Below are 17880 nucleotides of genomic sequence, written 5' to 3' on the forward strand. Positions count from 1 at the left end.
TATTGACCACACTTCGAGAACTATTGCACAAGACGACTGGCAAAACATCTAGCCACAGATCATCTTCTGGAAAGTTTGCATATATATATAAGGACAATACAAATGTGAAAGATTAAACATTTCTGGAAAGATGTTTCCCCAGTCATTACGAAAGAAAGAAAGGTCTTATTGAGAGCTCTATTAAACAAATGAATTATGTCCACAGTCTCCTAAGAGAGAACAGCTCTAGGCTTCCATGATTTACCATGAGACCATACAGTCCTTTCATAACACTTGGCATCCCTATTACTGTCTAGCTATCACTTTGGACTGAGGGCACCCAATATAGAAGCTCATAGCAACAAGAATGTTATAAGGACGTTAAATGCACGAACTCTTCTGAAACAGAGATTAATGAGAAATTAGATTCCCTCTCTCCAAAATTTCAAAGTAAAAATTTAAAAAAAAGAATCACAAAAATAAACACATAGATCAATAGAACAGAGTGAACCCACAATTATATGGTTTATTAACCTTTGACAAAGCAGGAAAGAATATCCAATGGGAAAAAGACTTTCTCTTCAACAAACTGGGAAAACTGGACAACAACATGCAAAAGAATAAAGCTGCACCACTTTCTACCACCATACACACAAAAAAATTCAAAATGATGGAAGGCCTAAATATGAGAACTGAAACCATAAAAATCCTAGAAGAGAACACAAACAATAACTTCTAGCTTCTGTACAGCGAAGGAAATAATCGACAAAACTAAAACTCAACCTATGGAATGGGAGAAAATATTTGCAAATGACATATCTGATAAAGGATTAGTATCCAAAATCTATAAGGAACTTATAAAACTCAGTACCCCCCAAAATGAATAATCTAATTTAAAAATGGGCAGAAGACATAAATAGACATTTTTCCAGAGAAGACATCCAGATGGCTAAGAGACACATGAAAAGTTGCTCAATATCACTCATAATCAGGGAAATACAAATCAAAACTACAATGAGATATCACCTAGCAGAATGGCTAAAATCAACAACACAAGAAACAACAGGTGTTGGCTAGGATGTAGAGAAAAAGGAACCATCCTGCACTGTTGATGGAAATGCAAATTAGTGGTGCCACCCTGGGAAGCTCTGCGGAGTTTCCTCAGAAAGTTAAAAATAGAACTATCCTATGATCCAGCATTGCACTACTAAGTATTTACCCAAAGGATACAAATATACTAATTCAAAGGGATACATGCACCCCAATGTTTTTAGCAGTATTATGGAAACAATAGTCGAATCAAGGAAACAGCTCAAGTGTCTACTGACTGATGAATGGATAAAGAAGGTGTGTGTATATATACACAACAGAATATTACTCAGCCATAAAAAGAATGAAATCTTGCCATTTGCAATGACATGGATGGAGCTAGAGGCAAGGGTATTATGCTGAGTGAAAGAAATTAGAGACAGAAAGTACCATATGATCTCACTCGTAAGTGGAATTTAAGAAACAAAACAAATGAGCAAAGGGGGAAAAAGAGAGAGGAAGGTAAACCAAGAAACAGAGTCTTTTTTTTTTTAAGTCTTCTTTTTTTTAAATTTCTTTTCAGCATAACAGTATTCATTGTTTTTGCACCACACCCAGTGCTCCATGCAATAGGTGCCCTCCCCAATACCCACAGCCTGGTTCCCCCAACCTCCCACCCCCCGCCCCTTCAAAACCGTCAGGTTGTTTTTCAGAGTCCATAGTCTCTCATGGTTCACCTCCCCTTCCAATTTCCCTCAACTCCCTTCTCCTCTCCATCTCCCCATGTCCTCCATGTTATTTGTTATGCTCCACAAATAAGTGAAACCATATGATAATTGACTCTCTCTGCTTGACTTACTTCACTCAGCATAATGTCTTCCAGTCCCGTCCATGTTGCTACAAAAGTTGGGTATTCGTCCTTTCTGATTTCAAGATATATCTCCAAAGGCAAAGGAAACAAAAGCGAAAATAAACTTCTGGGACTTCATCAAGATCAAAAGCTTCTGCACAGCAAAGGAAACAGTCAACAAAACAAAGAGGCAACCCACGGAATGGGAGAAGATATTTGCAAATGACAGTACAGACAAAAGGTTGTTATCCAGGATCTATAAAGAACTCCTCAAACTCGGCACACACAAAACAGACAATCATATCAAAAAATGGGCAGAAGATATGAACAGACACTTCTCCAATGAAGACATACAAATGGCTATCAGACACATGAAAAAATGGTCATCATCACTAGCCATCAGGGAGATTCAAATTAAAACCACATTGAGATATCACCTTACACCAGTTAGAATGGCCAAAATTAGCAAGACAGGAAACAACATGTGTTGGAGGGGATGTGGAGAAAGGGGAACCCTCTTCCACTATTGGTGGGAATGCAAGTTGGTGCAGCCTCTTTGGAGAACAGTGTGGAGATTCCTCAAGAAATTAAAAATAGAGCTTCCCTATGACCCTGCCATTGCACTACTGGGTATTTACCCCAAAGATACAGATGTAGTGAAAAGAAGGGCTATCTGTACTCCAATGTTTATAGCAGCAATGGCCACGGTCGCCAAACTGTGGAAAGAACCAAGATGCCCTTCAACGGACGAATGGATAAGGAAGATGTGGTCCATATACACTATGGAGTATTATGCCTCCATAAAAAATGGAGTCTTAACGTGGAGAACCAACGGATGGTTACTAGAAAGAAGGTGGGTGGGGGGTGGGGGTTAAGTAGGTGACAGGGATTAAGGAGCGCCCTTGCTGTGATGAGCAGTGGGTGACATATGAAAGTGTTGAATCACTATATCATACACCTGAAACTAATATCACACTGTGTGTTAACTAACTGGAATTTAAATGGAAACTTAAAAAAAGAAAAATGTAACTAGAGGAAAGATAAGAATCAGAAAGTGTAGAAGACATAGAAGCTGAGGGGGGAAAAAACATTCAGATCAGAAATGGGGTAATCAGGGGACACCTGGGTGGCTGAGTCGGTTAAGTGTCTGCCTTCAGCTCAGATCATGACCTCAGGGTCCTAGGATGGAGCCCTGAGTCAGGCTCCCTACTCAGTGGAGATTGTCCTCCATTTCCCTCTGCTTCTCCCTCCTCCGCTCAACTCGTGCTCTTTCTCAAATAAATAAAATCTTTTTTAAAATAAAGAAAGAAAGAAATGGGTAGTCAGGGCTGTAGTATGTCACAAGCATATAAAAGCTATAATGAGCTGAAATTACAAGAAAAGAGACAGACGGGGAGAGGAAAAGGATGAGGTGGGAAAGGGGGCTGAAGACAGGGTGAACGAGTTGGTCAGTAGAGCTGGCAAAGCAGTAAGAGACAAAGAAGAACCAAGTCTCTGTGATGGCAGAGAGCAACCAACTCCTACTGAAAGGCTGACTAGAAAATCCAGTTCTCAGAGTTGCCATGCCAGACCTCAGCTCTTGGCCAAGGTTCTTTTCGTTTATGTATTTCCTTCCAAGAGCTATTTTGTTTTTTCTTTTTTTAAATAACTTGAGTGTTCCTTGTAACCATTGGGACACAATTAATTCCTAACTACTGGGGAAGTCATCGTGCAAGGTGCTTTCCCATCATTATCTCCATTTAAGTCCTTTTTCTCCCCGAAGCATGTTTACCAGCGACGCTCCCACACAACCGGTGTGACGGGAGCACACAAAGCTGACGATTTCCATCTCCACAAGCCATGAAACTCGCCACACGCAGAGGCGATAAGGCCAGAGGGAACTGTGCAGTTGGAGAATTTGTTGTTTTTCCCTCCTGGTTCAAAAAAAGAAAAGTAATTGAACTACATACCTTTAGAGTCATAGACAAGAGGGTATCTTTTCGTCGCAAAGAACCAAATCCAGTTGAATTAAATTAAGCCAATGGAGAATTTGTTATAACCTGCAGGGGCCTCTCGTAGAAACTTAACAAGACGTTCAGCCTCAGAAAGTGTCTGGATGTCTTCTATGTCTCCATCGCGTCTCTCTCTGCGTAGCCACAGAGAGAATCTCCGCCGGCGCACCCTACCTTCCTATTTCTCCGTCTCTCTGGCAGAGTAAGCAACTCCCAAGTATGGAGGTCGCAGTCAACTTCCCAGGGAAACAGCCTCAATTTCCTCCTTCATTGCTTTCTTCATTCCCTCCACTCTCCATCCACCTCAAAAAGTACTTTGGTTGGTCTAGCTTCGGTCACACACTCATCCTTGGTACAATGAACTGCAACCTACTGGCAGAGCCAAGGAACTACCGAACACAAAACAGAAATGCTGGTGGAAGGATGTGAGGCTGGGGAGTGTTTGGTTTATCCCCATGGATCATCAGAAGGGGAAATTAGCTGAGGGGTGGTGTTTGTTGGCAGATTCCAACAGAAGATGAACCATATATCATCATCACATTCACCAAAACAACTCAAGTGATTCCACATTGATGAGATTCCATCACACGGCCTTGGAAAAAGGCATTCCAGATGTCCACCCTCAACAAACAAACAAACGAACAAACAACAAAACCACTTTCTGACACCCAACAATAAGGCCAAAATATGATTTGAGAAAACTCTCCCTTTGCAGACTGCCCCCTCCAGTGTGCTTCGTGCTTTACTAGTCCTGGGCTAGCCATCCCTCAAGCAATGTCCCACATCCCAGACCTGTTCCTTTCCCCGTCCTTTACCCAAGTATTATCTATCTCTCTAGATCACAGCCGTTTGCTTCATGATGACAGCTGGAAGTAACCTGTGTTACAGTTTTAATGGTCTGATACTGTTAACCATTCCAAATAAGATAAATGTTTATTAGATGTATATAATTTCTCATTTTAAAAAAGTGGTTCTGACAGTAGCAACAACCTTGGGCCAATTGAAAAAGAGGATACATTAAGAAAGGAGGCCCATCGATGTGCTACTTACAATGCAACCCATTTCTCCAAAAATGTGGATCTTGACCTTTCCTTCTGTTTCCGTTTCAAACAGTAGTCTTGTTTTCCAGACCTACTTCGTAATTGCTGTCTCTGTGTTTGCACAGCTTAGCCATCACACTGTGTTCTTGCAGAATAAATAATGTTATAAATCAGAGGCACTGCATGCAAAATCCCAAGGAGTCTGTTTGTGCAATACCTTCTAACATCCTAGAGAATGAACAAAGGCAGTTTTTAATGAGCCCTAAGAGAGTTTTCAAAGGTGGGAGTTTTCCAAAATTTGCAGTTTCTGTCCTCTGAAAATGCAAATATACAAATGTCCAGTAAGAATTGGTTTCTTAAAAGGGAACATTGATGTTCACACGCCTTTTCATAAGTATTAACCATACTTTCAGCTCCCTTTTCATTTAAGGGGTTGGAACTCATCTAAGAAACTGACCTATTTAATCTAAAATTCTGTCTGTACCTATGGTACAGTAACCAATGAAAGGAGATTATAAATTATTCTGTCAGAGCTTCCAGCTCATTCTGTCAGTTATAACATCTATAATCAGATGGTAGACTTGGATTCTATTTATCTCTAGCACAAAAAGACAGTATGTCTTACTGGTTAAACTATGGACTCATAACCAGACTTCCTAGGTTCAAATCCTTCAGATGATAGCTGGGAGGCTTAGGGAAAGTCGCCTAAACTCTCTGTGCCTCAGTTTCCTCACCTACAAAATGGGAATGGTAACATTATCCACCCACAATTATTGTGAAGATTAATTAACATTGCAAAGCCCTCGGAATAGCGTTGGCCATACTAAGGGTTAGCTATTATCACACTGACTTTATAACCTCCACTGACTCTTGGGTACTGCTAATGAAGACAGTCTCCTTGACCTCATTCTAACCAGCTTCCCATGAGCTCTCTGCCAGACTAGGCCAGACCTCGGGTTTCCCTCTTTGTCTTTGCAGAACCCGGTCTGAACAGGAATCCTGCTCAGTCAGTTTACTGATATCTTATCCCCTGGACCTGCCTGTAGCAAGAATTCTACTGAACCTGCCTACAAGAGTCCTCCTTGACCCACAATGTTTCCTCTTGGTAATTTTCCATCCACTGACTTCCCCACCTCCCTTGGCTTGTCCTGTGGGAGTCCAAGTTGAGTCAGATCTATCTCTTTAACTACAGAACTCCAACGAGGTAGTCCCCGCTTGAGTGAAGTCTGCCTTACCATCTCGAACGAGACATGAACAAGTTTTTCTTTAACACTGCCCTGTTTTTGTCTTTAAATAATCGATCATCCTTGTGCAGTGTGGGAGGAGAGACACATTCTTGAAATGGCGCTTATATTTTAATCTGTCTCTAATAATTCAACCTAACTTGTTAATATTTAGGATTTGGTGATGCAATGGTTATGCCGTAACGACACAGGAGAGTTGAAAAGGAGCACGTGATTGCTTGGAGGGACCAGCCTATAAGAGTTAGGAGAAGGGACAGCAGGAAGTACCTCCACCAGAAAGAACCTGGCATTATCATAAAAATAATTTCAATTTTAGTAAAGGTTTCCATTGATTCTGTTCTTTATGATGTGGTCATAAACTCACTTGTTGAGATGCAGGAATAATGAATACAATAGCTAAATCTCCCAACACTTTGTAAGAGCTTTGCTAAGGAAGACTGCCTCTATAGGAAGGCTACCAGTTTCCCCCTAGATACATTCTATTCTATTAATCTGTAAGGAGCATGGAAAAACGTGTCTTTTTTGTTTTTTTAAGATTTTATTTATTTACTTGACAGAGACACAAGCGAGAGAGGGAACACAAGCAGGGAGAGGGAGAGGCCGACTTCCCATGGAGCAGGGAGCCTGATGCAGGACTTGATCCCAGGATGCTGGGATCATGACCTGAGCCAAAGACAGACCCCCAATGACTGAGCCACTCAGGCACCCCAAAAAGCATTTCTTGACTGAAGGGCTTTTAATGACCACACAATTGTGGGAAAGTGCGAAAACACATACTATTCAGGTAGATACATACATATTTACTGTTCTGTTAGTCCGCCCCGGAAAGAATATCTCTAAGTGTCAACAAATATTAAAAAGTGGCACTGAAAAACCAGACTGTTTAGTCTTTAGAAGAAAAATAGAGGGGATATGAGGCAGCATGTTAAATATTGGGGTCTCCATTAAGACTCTTACAGACCTACATAATGTTCCTAATCCTCCCCTAGACAACACATCTAGTAACCTATCCAGTCACCTCAAACAACACCTGTCGGGCTTTGTAGTTGCAGAGCCCAAGAAGGGATTCTGATATGTCTACTTTGCTGAGCGAACACTTTTTAGGAAAAACCTGAGTGTGAGGAGAGGAGGGAGCAGTACAGAAAAGAGCTGCATCATGATATGGTCCCAGGTAAAATCTGGGGAAAATATGAAAGAGTGGAAATGAGTCAGTCCTCGGTCACCCTTGGAGAAGGGAGGGTATAACCTCTCAGAGGTTTCCAGCGAAATAGCCCTACTTAGCCCAGGTCAGGTCTCTGGAGCAAGTCACGGCTCTAAGATGTTAGCACAGGCATTTTCAGCCGCCAAAGGATGGCTGTCCCCGCCTGTAAAAGGGATCTGGGCTGGGAATGTCTACCACACTGCTCCTCGTGGTTGGTTCCTCAGTGATGATTTTTAGTACCTGACAGTAGGGGCTTCGTTTTGTGCATGCTTTGTATGCCTGGTACGTCTCACAGTGCCTAACTATGATAGGCTTTTAATAAACCGTTTCATTGATTTAAAATACATAATGACAATAGTCTATCGAATTTACAAAGTAATGCCTGAAAAGAGTCATTTAAATTCAGATTTTATTTTGCACACTTGCTAAGTAACACTGTGGTGTTTTCCTTCATGCCTTTGTTCCCACCCCAGCTGCTTACATCTTGCATTGCTCTCTGCATATCAATAAGAGAGGAAGGAAATGTGGTCTTGTGGTTGTAAGAGTAACTTGAGAACCCAGAGATACTAGCATGACCTCTCTTCTCTTGGACATCCGAATGAAGCCAGCAAACCTCTCAAAGCCTCTCGTTTTGGGAAGGCAGAGTAATAAATCCTTAAAATGGTCTGTTTTACTTCAAATGAACTACATCTTCAAATGTCTCTTCTTATATTAACCCTTTTCATGTTATACACTGTGAATGAGAACCATCTTAAACACCTCTCCACAGGAGAGAAGAGTCCAGAAGCTCTCATGTTTAGAGAACACATTCCTGGAAACTTAGAATCAGCTTCCACACTCTGTCGTGGGTAGGGAAGAGCTAAGATGAGCCTGTCTTTGCTTATCCACCTTAATGTATGTGGGCAAACTGGTCTCATTCTGTATGTATATAGAGAGGGGGTGGGCAGAGAGATCTGAGTGGTGAATCTGATGAGGTTACTGCCAAAGGGACATTACTTCCTCTTTAGCAAGGGCCCTGGGCCTCTTTGACTCTGCTTTGGCTTTTGGCCTTCCTCCTCCTTAAATCTAGAGAAACTGGTGACCACTTTCTCCCTGTCTATAATCATCTGACCATGCATACCTACAGCGTGGGGGCCAGATCATTCTAGAAAGACCTAATTTTTTGAAAGAATGGAAATAGGGGGGCGCCTGGGTGGCTCAGTGGGTTAAGCCTCTGCCTTCAGCTCAGGTCATGATCCCAGGATCCTGGGATCGAGCTCCGCATCGGGCTCTCTGCTCAGCAGGGAGCCTGCTTCCCCCCTCTCTCTTTCTGCCTTTCTGCCTACTTGTGATCTCTGTCTGTCAAAAAACAAATAAAATATTTAAAAAAAAAAAAAAAAAAGAATGGAAATAGGTTGGCCAAAATATCATGATATAAAAATTATGTAACTAAAGGTCTTAAGTCAGAGCAAATTGGGGAATAAGGAGCAATCAGAAAAATGCAAAGATCTCATTGCATAGGATGTATAAACCCAAACACTAATGGAATTAATAGCTTAATTAAAATGTTGCTCATAAACTACATCTGGATTGAATTACAAATTTAAAAAGGCTCTTATAACCACAAATTATGCCAGATATTTAACTCACGAATAATCATCTGGCTCCACCAGGGTTGAGGACTTAGGGGTAGAAACAGAGGGTTTTGGAAACTGATTTAGATAATTTTTTTAAAAGATTTTATTTATTTATTTGAGAGTGAGTGAGAGAGAGCACAAGCCAGGGAGAGAGGCAGAGAGAGAAGGAGAAGCAGACTCCCCGCTGAGCAGGGAGCCCCAACATGGGGCTCCATCCCAGGACCCTGGGATTATGACCCCAGCCAAAGGCAGAGGCTTTAACCGACTGAGCCACCCAGACGCCCCCCTGAGAGTATTTCTGAAGTCAACTGTGTGTGTGTGTGTGTGTGTGTGTGTGTGTGTGTGTTTTAAATGCGAGTGTAAATACCTACAGGTGTGAAGTGGGAGGGAAAGCTGGGATTGGGGAGCCAGGGACAGATAGGCATAGGATACTTTGGAAGCAAGAAAGTAGAAAGTTCATAGATCTCTGAGGATAAATCGTAAGTATTTCCAAAAATGTCCTACACTGTCGTCTCTTTTTCCCTCACAGACCAGCAGCAAATCGATTCTCCTCTCTGGAAATTGACGCTCAAGGGAAGAAAGCGACCAACCCCATCATTATTCAGTGGCAGGGTCCAATGGAGAATTCCACCGCCCCATTATAATACCCTGGGGGGGCTAGATGGCAAATGGGTTTGGGGCAAGGAAAATTGGTTTCTACTGGTTTCTCTCTTCTCAAGCATTGGAATCTTATCCTTTGAAAGATTTCATACCTTACAGGTATCACACACAGTGTCCAATCCCTCTCCTTCTTCAGCCTCTAACGTGCCTCTGATAGCTTCCTGCTAAGGAAAGTTCTCGGGAATGGGTCTAGAGATACCAGCAAACAAGTTGAGGACATTTGGGGTCAACACTGCTGCGTGCAAAGGACATTAAGAAGAAAGAAAATATGGTAAAATCTTGGTGGTGCTCATCGTAATTGGTTTTCCTCTCGGTCTTGGGCACACAGAGGCACTTTCCAGCCTCCCCGGGACTTAAGTAGGGGCCATGCATGAGCTCTGGCCAAAGAGCTGAGAGTGGGAATGATGTGTCACTTCCAGTCTATCGCCGTGGAGAGCACATACGTGTTCTCACTCTTGCTCACCCCCTGCTTCAGTGTTGCTGCAAGACTTGTGTTTCCGGAGAAGCTGTAAGATGAAAGCGACCTGGTTCCTAAGTCGGTGCTTGGAGGGGAGCTGCCCTGAAAAGCCACCGGACCACGGTGACTTCGCATGAGTGAGTGAGCCGAGGGAGCTTTTAGGGTTTGTTTGTTGCTGCAAATCGCTGAGCCTGTTCTGACTCATACAGAGAACGATGCAGAAGCAGAAGCAAGGAGGTACCTCCACCCAGCCCTGCTCTCCTCACCACTCTCCAGAGCCCCGAGGAAAGGGCCTCAGTTCTAGAAAAGGCAGAAGAAGAACTTCAGTAAAGGTGGACTTGAATACCTGCTTTCATACTTTTACGGTAAGAATGTACTTCCTATGCAACTTTTAAAATAAGAAGTTACCCAAAAAAGTCTTTAGGCGACTTTAAGAAGGCTTCATAATGAGGAATTTGGAAGACCTTCACATCCCTCAAAAATGTTTCCTCCATTTATAGGAAGATTTATTTGGATTACTAAGTGCCCATTAAAAAAAAAAAAGAGAAAATGACTCAGGGAGGCAGCGTAAACAAAGTGAGTTCCTGGGCTGGTTCGGTTTGAATCACAAATGCTGTTTGTGGCGCCCGAAGTCACCCAGCCCCCGGGCAGCTTCATCGGGCAGGTCAGGCCGGTGGGTGGTGGAGAACAGCTCCCTCCCTCCAGCTGGTTAACCCGGGCTTTCTGTTCCCTCACAGTGACAAGCGACAAGACCCAACACTTCTTAAGCAAAATGCAGTGGTTTGCATCAATCAAGTGTATTTCCCGCTAGCAGCCTGAAACGCTTTGCGGGAGGAGGTAGGTTATAAAGTAAAATAAGATCTTACCTAATAAGTGCTACTGAGTTGTTAAGAAGAAAAAAAAATGTGGGGTGAACACTCTGTTGAATAAAGCACAAGAAGTTACAGAAATTAGTTTGAATCCAGTCATGGGACGTCAGCTCACTGGGCTCTGTGAAGATGACCTTCCTTATGAATCCCGCTGCTGGCACTGGCGACGGAGTACGACAATAAAATCAGCCTCGTAAATTCTGCTTCACAACCTTGGTAGCAGAATGGGGCCTAGGGGCAGGACTTCCAAGGCTGCCACCTCAAACTGCCTTCACAGACTCTGCTACTTGTCAATAAACACTGGAGAGGAAGAGACCCAGACGGGCTAAAACCCTGCGCTCTCCTATCTCAGCTCTGCTCTCCTCAACCTCTCCTGCCCTCTACGTGAAATTCCCTCTTCACCAAACAATGCAAACTTCTCTGATGAGTAATTTCTCCTCCTCCGTTGATTAACTGCTCACGCTTGGGTAGGAATAAATTTCTCTTGCTCTCTCTCGCTCTCTCAGATAAATAAAATAAATCTTAAAAAAAAAAAAATTACAGCTCCGTGAGTCTGTCTTCAAAATGCACCGTGCTCTCCTACATGAGGATCTGATAGGCTTCCAGGAGTCCTGTCCCCAGGAGTCCTCAGGGGTAGCCAAGTTTTCTCCCCTTGTGTGGATCTCTCTAGAACACCCCTTCTTCTACCTCCTGGGCCTCCCCTCTTTCGGCTGGCTGAGCAGGAGTTTCCACTGCCTTCTCTATTTCCAAATGTTAACATTTCTCCTTCCTATGTTCTTAAGAAGTAAGGTGCATAGTTTACTTTTTCTAGGGAATCCGATTTTATTTTCATTATGTAAATTGAGTTTTATACCACCTCTTTTCTGAAAAATTTGAAATGCTCTGATTTAATAAATGCCTAAGGTACTCAGACTATAAAAGAATGAGATTGTTATATATTTTTATATTGGATTTTTAAAAAGATTTTATTTATTTATTTGACAGACAGAGATCACAAGCCGGCAGAGAGAGAGATGAGGAAGAGGCTCCCTGCGGAGCAGACCCCGATGTCCCAGGACCCTGAGATCATGACCTGAGCCAAAGGCAGAGGCTATAACCCACCGAGCCACCCAGGCACCCAAGATTGTTATATTTTTTAAAGCCTCATTTCAGTGATGAAGTTTTAGAATATAAGTGAGGCCCAGAGTCCGTGACCAAGAAAGAATTCTTCAGACGTCTTTGGTGCAAAATGGTGTTTCATGAAGGCATAAGGACAGGACCCATGGGCAGAAAGAGCTGCAGCCCTGCATCCAGACGAGCGGTTGATTATACCCTCGGAAGCTGGGGAGGTGAGGACAACGAGGGTGTCCAGAAGGACTGTCATATGGTAAGAAGACTCTCAGGGTAATGGAGAGCTAGTTATGATCAAGCCGAGCTGTTTTCCCTCTAATGAGGTACCAACATGAAGACAGCTGGGAGTTTCCTGGTGGGATGTCACACTCCTCCTATCACACGTCATTGTCAATGAGCTTTAGGTTTAGAAGAAATCCAACGTTATTTACATTTCCTTCTGCCTCAGCTTCCCGCAACTTTATGGAGGGGAGGGCGATGTCAGGGCTTCAGGAACTGAGTCCTGGCTCTCTGGAAGTTAGGCTGTTGGTAGGAAAGCTGCTTCTTTGTAAACCACAAGGACATTTGTAAACCGAGGGAGACTCAGGTCTTGCAGGGTTGTGATCTCTACGAGTTAACCATTTGTTTTTCCTTCAGGGCCGGCAGGAGTGCCTGAGGAATGTCACATATATCCCCTGGTGGGCGGGTGCAGGGCCTCATCCTCTGATGTCCTCAGCGTCCCTCCTGTTCCCTCCGCATCCGCATCCATCCTTAGAGGACCCGGAACCCCAGATTCCCCCAACCAAATGCATATATGTGACAACACACCTTTTTCATATTAAAATGGGTCCTGGTGTCAATTCCAGTGCATGTGAGGGTTCCCCGAAGGCCAACAAGCAATTCTGACTCTACCTACCTGGAGATGGCATCAGATTCCACAGGCTAAGGATTCAATCCTCTGAGCCTGCCTTTCCCACACACGCACCACATGCAAGCCTGGCTGGTCTCCTGTGCTTCGGACCCTTTGGCTACGGACTGAAGCTTCCCACAACCCTCTCCTTGAGTTCCATTAATCTGAATGAGTGGTTCCCAAAATTCGGAGAAACTTCTTACTTACTCGGTCACAGGTTTGTTAGAAAAGGATAAAACCCAGAAAAGCCAGATCAAAGAGATGCTCAGGGCCAGGTATGGGAAAAGGGCACAGAGCACCCATGCCCTCTCCAAGCATAACACTTTCTCCCCAAATACTCGTGCGCTCACCAACCCAAAAGCTCTCTGAACCCCATCCTTTTGGGTTTTTGTAGAGACTTCCCTATATGAGCACAACCAATTAAATCATTAGCCATTGGATTGATTCAACTTCCAGCTCCTCTCCTGATGGCCCGGGTGTGGAGCTCAAAGTGCCACACCTCTGGTCATGGGATTGGTTCTCCAGACATTGAGCCCCTTCCTTCGAACGCATGGGAAAGTCACTTCATTTACATAACAAAAGACACCTTGACCTTCAACCCTGAGGAACTAAGGAGGGTTTGGGCAGCTGCAAGCCAGGGACTGTGGAAGACCAAATATATTTAAGAAACACATTTTGGCTATTCCGAGAATCAAAATATATTTTTTTAAGTCATAGTATCACACATACGTTGTGAAGACTACTTCATTAGGCCTGAGTAATTATAATGAAATTAAACTGGTCCGACAGAACAGACATTGTGACTCACTTGGTACTTAAACCCAAGTCCAACTTACTTTGCTAAAACAAGTATTTGTTTTTGATTCTCCATCTGTTTCTGTGCTACATCTTATTATCTCCAAAAATAATGTAAAATTTTTAGAAAAGCCTGCATAAGATTTCCACTGAGGAAAATTGACTCATTGCCTGTGTTGTAAAATTTGAACTAATTTGAGTAATAAATAATGATCCCTTCTACTTTTCTAAGTATTTATTTTTGGAACTAAAATTATAAAAATTAGATGGACTAGGGGGTGTTTTTTTAATTTAAAATGTCCAAAAAATATAACTACTTGATAAAACCACCCTGATGGTTTCCCTGTGACTTGACTTTGCTATGTTATTTGAGTAGCTTAAAAACCTATGGGTCTTGAGCAATATATAATATACTGCAGATGTTAAAAACAAGACAATGGGCCCAAAATGGAGTCGCTTAAGGCTAAGCCCCATGTCGCCAACTGAGAATACAGTTTCAGCTCTCCCAGAAATGGAATCTCAAACCACCCAATCAGAAATCCCTCGTTAGGTAGTCTGCCTGATAGAGCCCTGCCATCCCTAAAGGAAAGTGAACTTGCCATCACCATTCGCTTTTTTGTCTAGTATAACTTCCTTGTTCCAACTCCCATCTGTCTATGAAAGTCTTTCATTTGGTACAGCTCCTCGGAGCTCCTTTCTGGATGCTGCCTGACTTATGAATTATTGAATAAACCAGTAATGTTGTTGAAAACCGATCTCTGTGCTTCAGAGCCAAAATAAAACTCGAGGACAGAGTTTGGGATAAAGAGGAACCATGTCTGTGTTGCTTTGCCAGAGAGAGCAGGCTGCAGCGGGCTACGGCCTTCAAAACCCGCAGGTCTGCCCAGAGGAAGGGGCTGGAGGGTTTTATAAGGACACACAGGCTCTAGCTGGTTTTGACAGGAATTATTTATGTGTTGTCAGGCTGGGTGGTGGTTTTTCAGGGTAGTACAGGGTTCCTGAAACAAAATGCTAAGGAGGGAAGAGGGAAGGTTGGCAGGAAAGAGGGAAACAGCTTCGTTGAAGCATTCAGGGCAGCCATTTTGATTTTTGTTCGACCTTATGCTTTCAACTTGATCTTTAAAATTTACTCAACTGAAATTTGTTGTTTAGCATAAATTACACCTTGGCCTATGAGTGTCATTTGTAACGATACAACAAGAGGCTGTGTTATTAAAATACGTGGAATCCTCCAGAATAATAAATGGAGCAATACAAAAACTTGACCTGGCCTAAAATTTTCTCCCTCCGACAACATCACACTAAGAAACCCGAGACATGAGCTAGGGGGTACAGCAGAAGAAATGGGGATTTCTTGTCTCCATTTTCCTCTTTCACGGTGTGGATGAGTGTTGAAGAACAATGAGATGGTCAAAAGGGAGACAGCAGGGAGGAGTGAGAAGAAACATCACAGTCGCAAGAAAATAAATAAATTCAATAACCAGTCCCGTAGTAATGGTTCTGGTGCTCTCAACTACTGATTAACCAAACAAATGAACGGGGAGGGAGCTCCTGTATTAGTCTGCTAGGGCTGCTAGAGCAAAGTAGCCCAGAACGGATGGCTTAAACAACAGATTTCCTCGCAGTTCTGGAGGTTAGAAGTCCGAGATCAAAGTGCTGGCAGAGTTGATTCCTTCTTGAGGCCTCTCTCTTTGGTTTGTAGACTGCGGTCTTCTCCCTGTGTCTTTGTATCGTCTTCCCTCTGTACGTCTCTGTTCTAATTTCCTTTTCTTTTTCATTAAGCTTTTAAATTTAATTCCAGTATCGTGAACATACGGCGTTCTGTTAGTTTCGGGTACAACAAAGTGATTCGACGATTCTATGCGTCACCCAGTGCTCATCGTGATAGGTACTCTGCATCCCCTCCATCTACTTACCCTTCCCCTAGCCCCTCCCCACTGGTGGCCCTCAGTTTGTTCTCTGGAGCTAAGAGTCTGTTTCTTGGTTTGTCTCTCTCTCTTTCTTTCCTTTGCTCATTTGTTTTGTTTCTTACATTCCCCATTTGAATGAAATCTTGCGGTATTTGTCTTTCCCTGACTGAACTTACTCTGTGCAGCATTACCCTCTCTAACTCGATCCATATCGTTGAAAATGGCAAGATTACGTTCTTTCTATGGCTGAGTCGCATTCCACTGTGTGTGTGTGATATATGTGTATCACACCTTCTTTATCGATTCATCTGTACACGGACACGGGGGCTGCTTCCATAGTCTGGCTGTTATAAATAATGCTGAAGGCAACATAGGGGTGCATGTATCCCTTGGAATTCGTGTTTTTGTATCCTTTGTATAAATATCCAGTAGTGTGATAGCTCGATTGTAGGGTAGTTTTATTTGTAAGTTTTTGAGTTAACTTCATACTATTTTCCAGAATGGCTGCACCAACTTTCATTCCCACTAATAGTGCAAGACGGCTTTTTTTCCCCCTAACACCCTCATCAACACGTGTTGTTTCCTGTGTTTTTTATTTTAGTCATTCTAACAAGTGTGAGGTGATATATTATTGCAGTTCTAATTTACTCTTCTTAAAAGGGCACTAGTCATATTGGATTAGAACTCACCATAATGTTCATTTTAACTTAGTCACCTATTTAAAGATACCCTAAGTTCAAATACAGTCACAATTTTGAGGTACGGGGTGTTAGGACTTCAACATATGAGCTGTATTGTGTCCCCCATAAAATTTATAACAGAGTTCCAAGCAAGCCACCTGCTGAAAACCACCAAAAACTCCATTTATAATATGCAAAGCATCTTCTTAAATGCATCAAGGGGCTGAGAGAACAAATATGTATTTATACACACAGGCCAAAAACTGAAGTGGGAAACTAGGTAATAAAGGGAGCAGTGAAACTGGTTTCATTTTGAGAGTGCTTGTCAAAGCCTGGTAAATGTAAATGTCAGTTTTTTTTTTTTTTTTTTAATTTACAGGGAGCTGAGAACAGGAGATGAAACACAAGACCTACCCAAAGCGAGGAACCTAATAAAAGCTCCCTTAAACCAAAAGGATAAGCATTCAGTGTAAGGGTGAGCGAGAAATAAACCTGTCTCCTACGCATACAACCAAACCATGGATGGAACCACAAGGAAACTGCCACTCTTGAACCATGGCATTGGGTAGAGAGGAAAATACCTCTTCTACCAGCCTAAAGGGTCTGTAGCCAGAATTACACTATTTTTGTTCCCCCAAAAACTCTAAAGTTTTTTAACTTTAAGTTAAAGACTTTAAGTTAAAGTCTTATATTGGCCTTGTCCCCAGGTAACTGGCAGAGTATTCTGGTTATTGGTTGCTGAATAAGAACCCACACTCCCCCAAACAACAGTGATATTATTATACTCATGGATTCTGTGGGTCCAGAATGAAAGTCACCAGTCAACAGTTTTAGAGTTATCTATGAATCCTAAGCAGGGTATTAGGAGGAAATCCACACCAGATGTATCATAGTTTGTGCAATCCACAAACAAAAAAATAGTTTAAAATCTGTCCTTCCAAGGAATGACATTAATGCTGACATCAGACTTCTCAACAGATATATGAAAGCCCTAAATCAATAGAATATCATCTTCCAACATGTCAACCTAAAATTATATACCTAGTAAATTTATATCTAGTAAAATTATATATTTATCTAGCAAAAAGGTGAAATTAAGACATTTTCAGAAAAAAGAAAATGCAGAGTTTATCACCAATAACCTTAACAAGAATGTTCCAAAACATTGAAAGAAGGATAGTGATTCAAGATGGAAAGTCTAAAATACAAAGATGAAAGGTAAGGAAAGAAAGTAAATAAATCTAAATAAATATTAATAACCATATATTATTAACATATAGTTATGTTCTATCTAAATATAACATATATAAATAGAAAATAACAATAATATGTTACTGGATTAAAATACCCAACAACGATTATATGTAAGTCAGGAGAGGGCTACTCAGAACAGAAGTGTTCCAAAAATCTTCCTACTGTTTAGGAGGAAGTTAAAAATAGTGTAAATTTCTTTTTTTTTTTTTTAAGATTTTATTTGTTTATTTGACAGAGAAAGACACAGAGAGAGAGGGAACACAAGCAGGCGGAGTGGGAGAGTGGGAAGCAGCCTCCCCACTGAGC

At 42.2% G+C, this 17880-nt stretch overlaps 1 long non-coding RNA gene across 1 annotated transcript; it reads left to right on the plus strand.

The window, feature by feature from the left end:
- Positions 1-10246: 10246 nt before the first annotated feature.
- Positions 10247-11950, plus strand: LOC111149346. The gene is made up of 3 exons (XR_002640759.1): positions 10247-10432; positions 10805-10904; positions 11921-11950. It is a non-coding gene; the product is annotated as an uncharacterized LOC111149346 (long non-coding RNA).
- The last annotated feature ends 5930 nt before the right edge of the window (positions 11951-17880 follow it).

Source organism: Enhydra lutris, unplaced genomic scaffold (assembly GCF_002288905.1).
Source record: "Enhydra lutris kenyoni isolate GAN:26980312 unplaced genomic scaffold, ASM228890v2 scaffoldscaffold21, whole genome shotgun sequence".
Classification (NCBI taxonomy): Eukaryota; Metazoa; Chordata; class Mammalia; order Carnivora; family Mustelidae; genus Enhydra; species Enhydra lutris.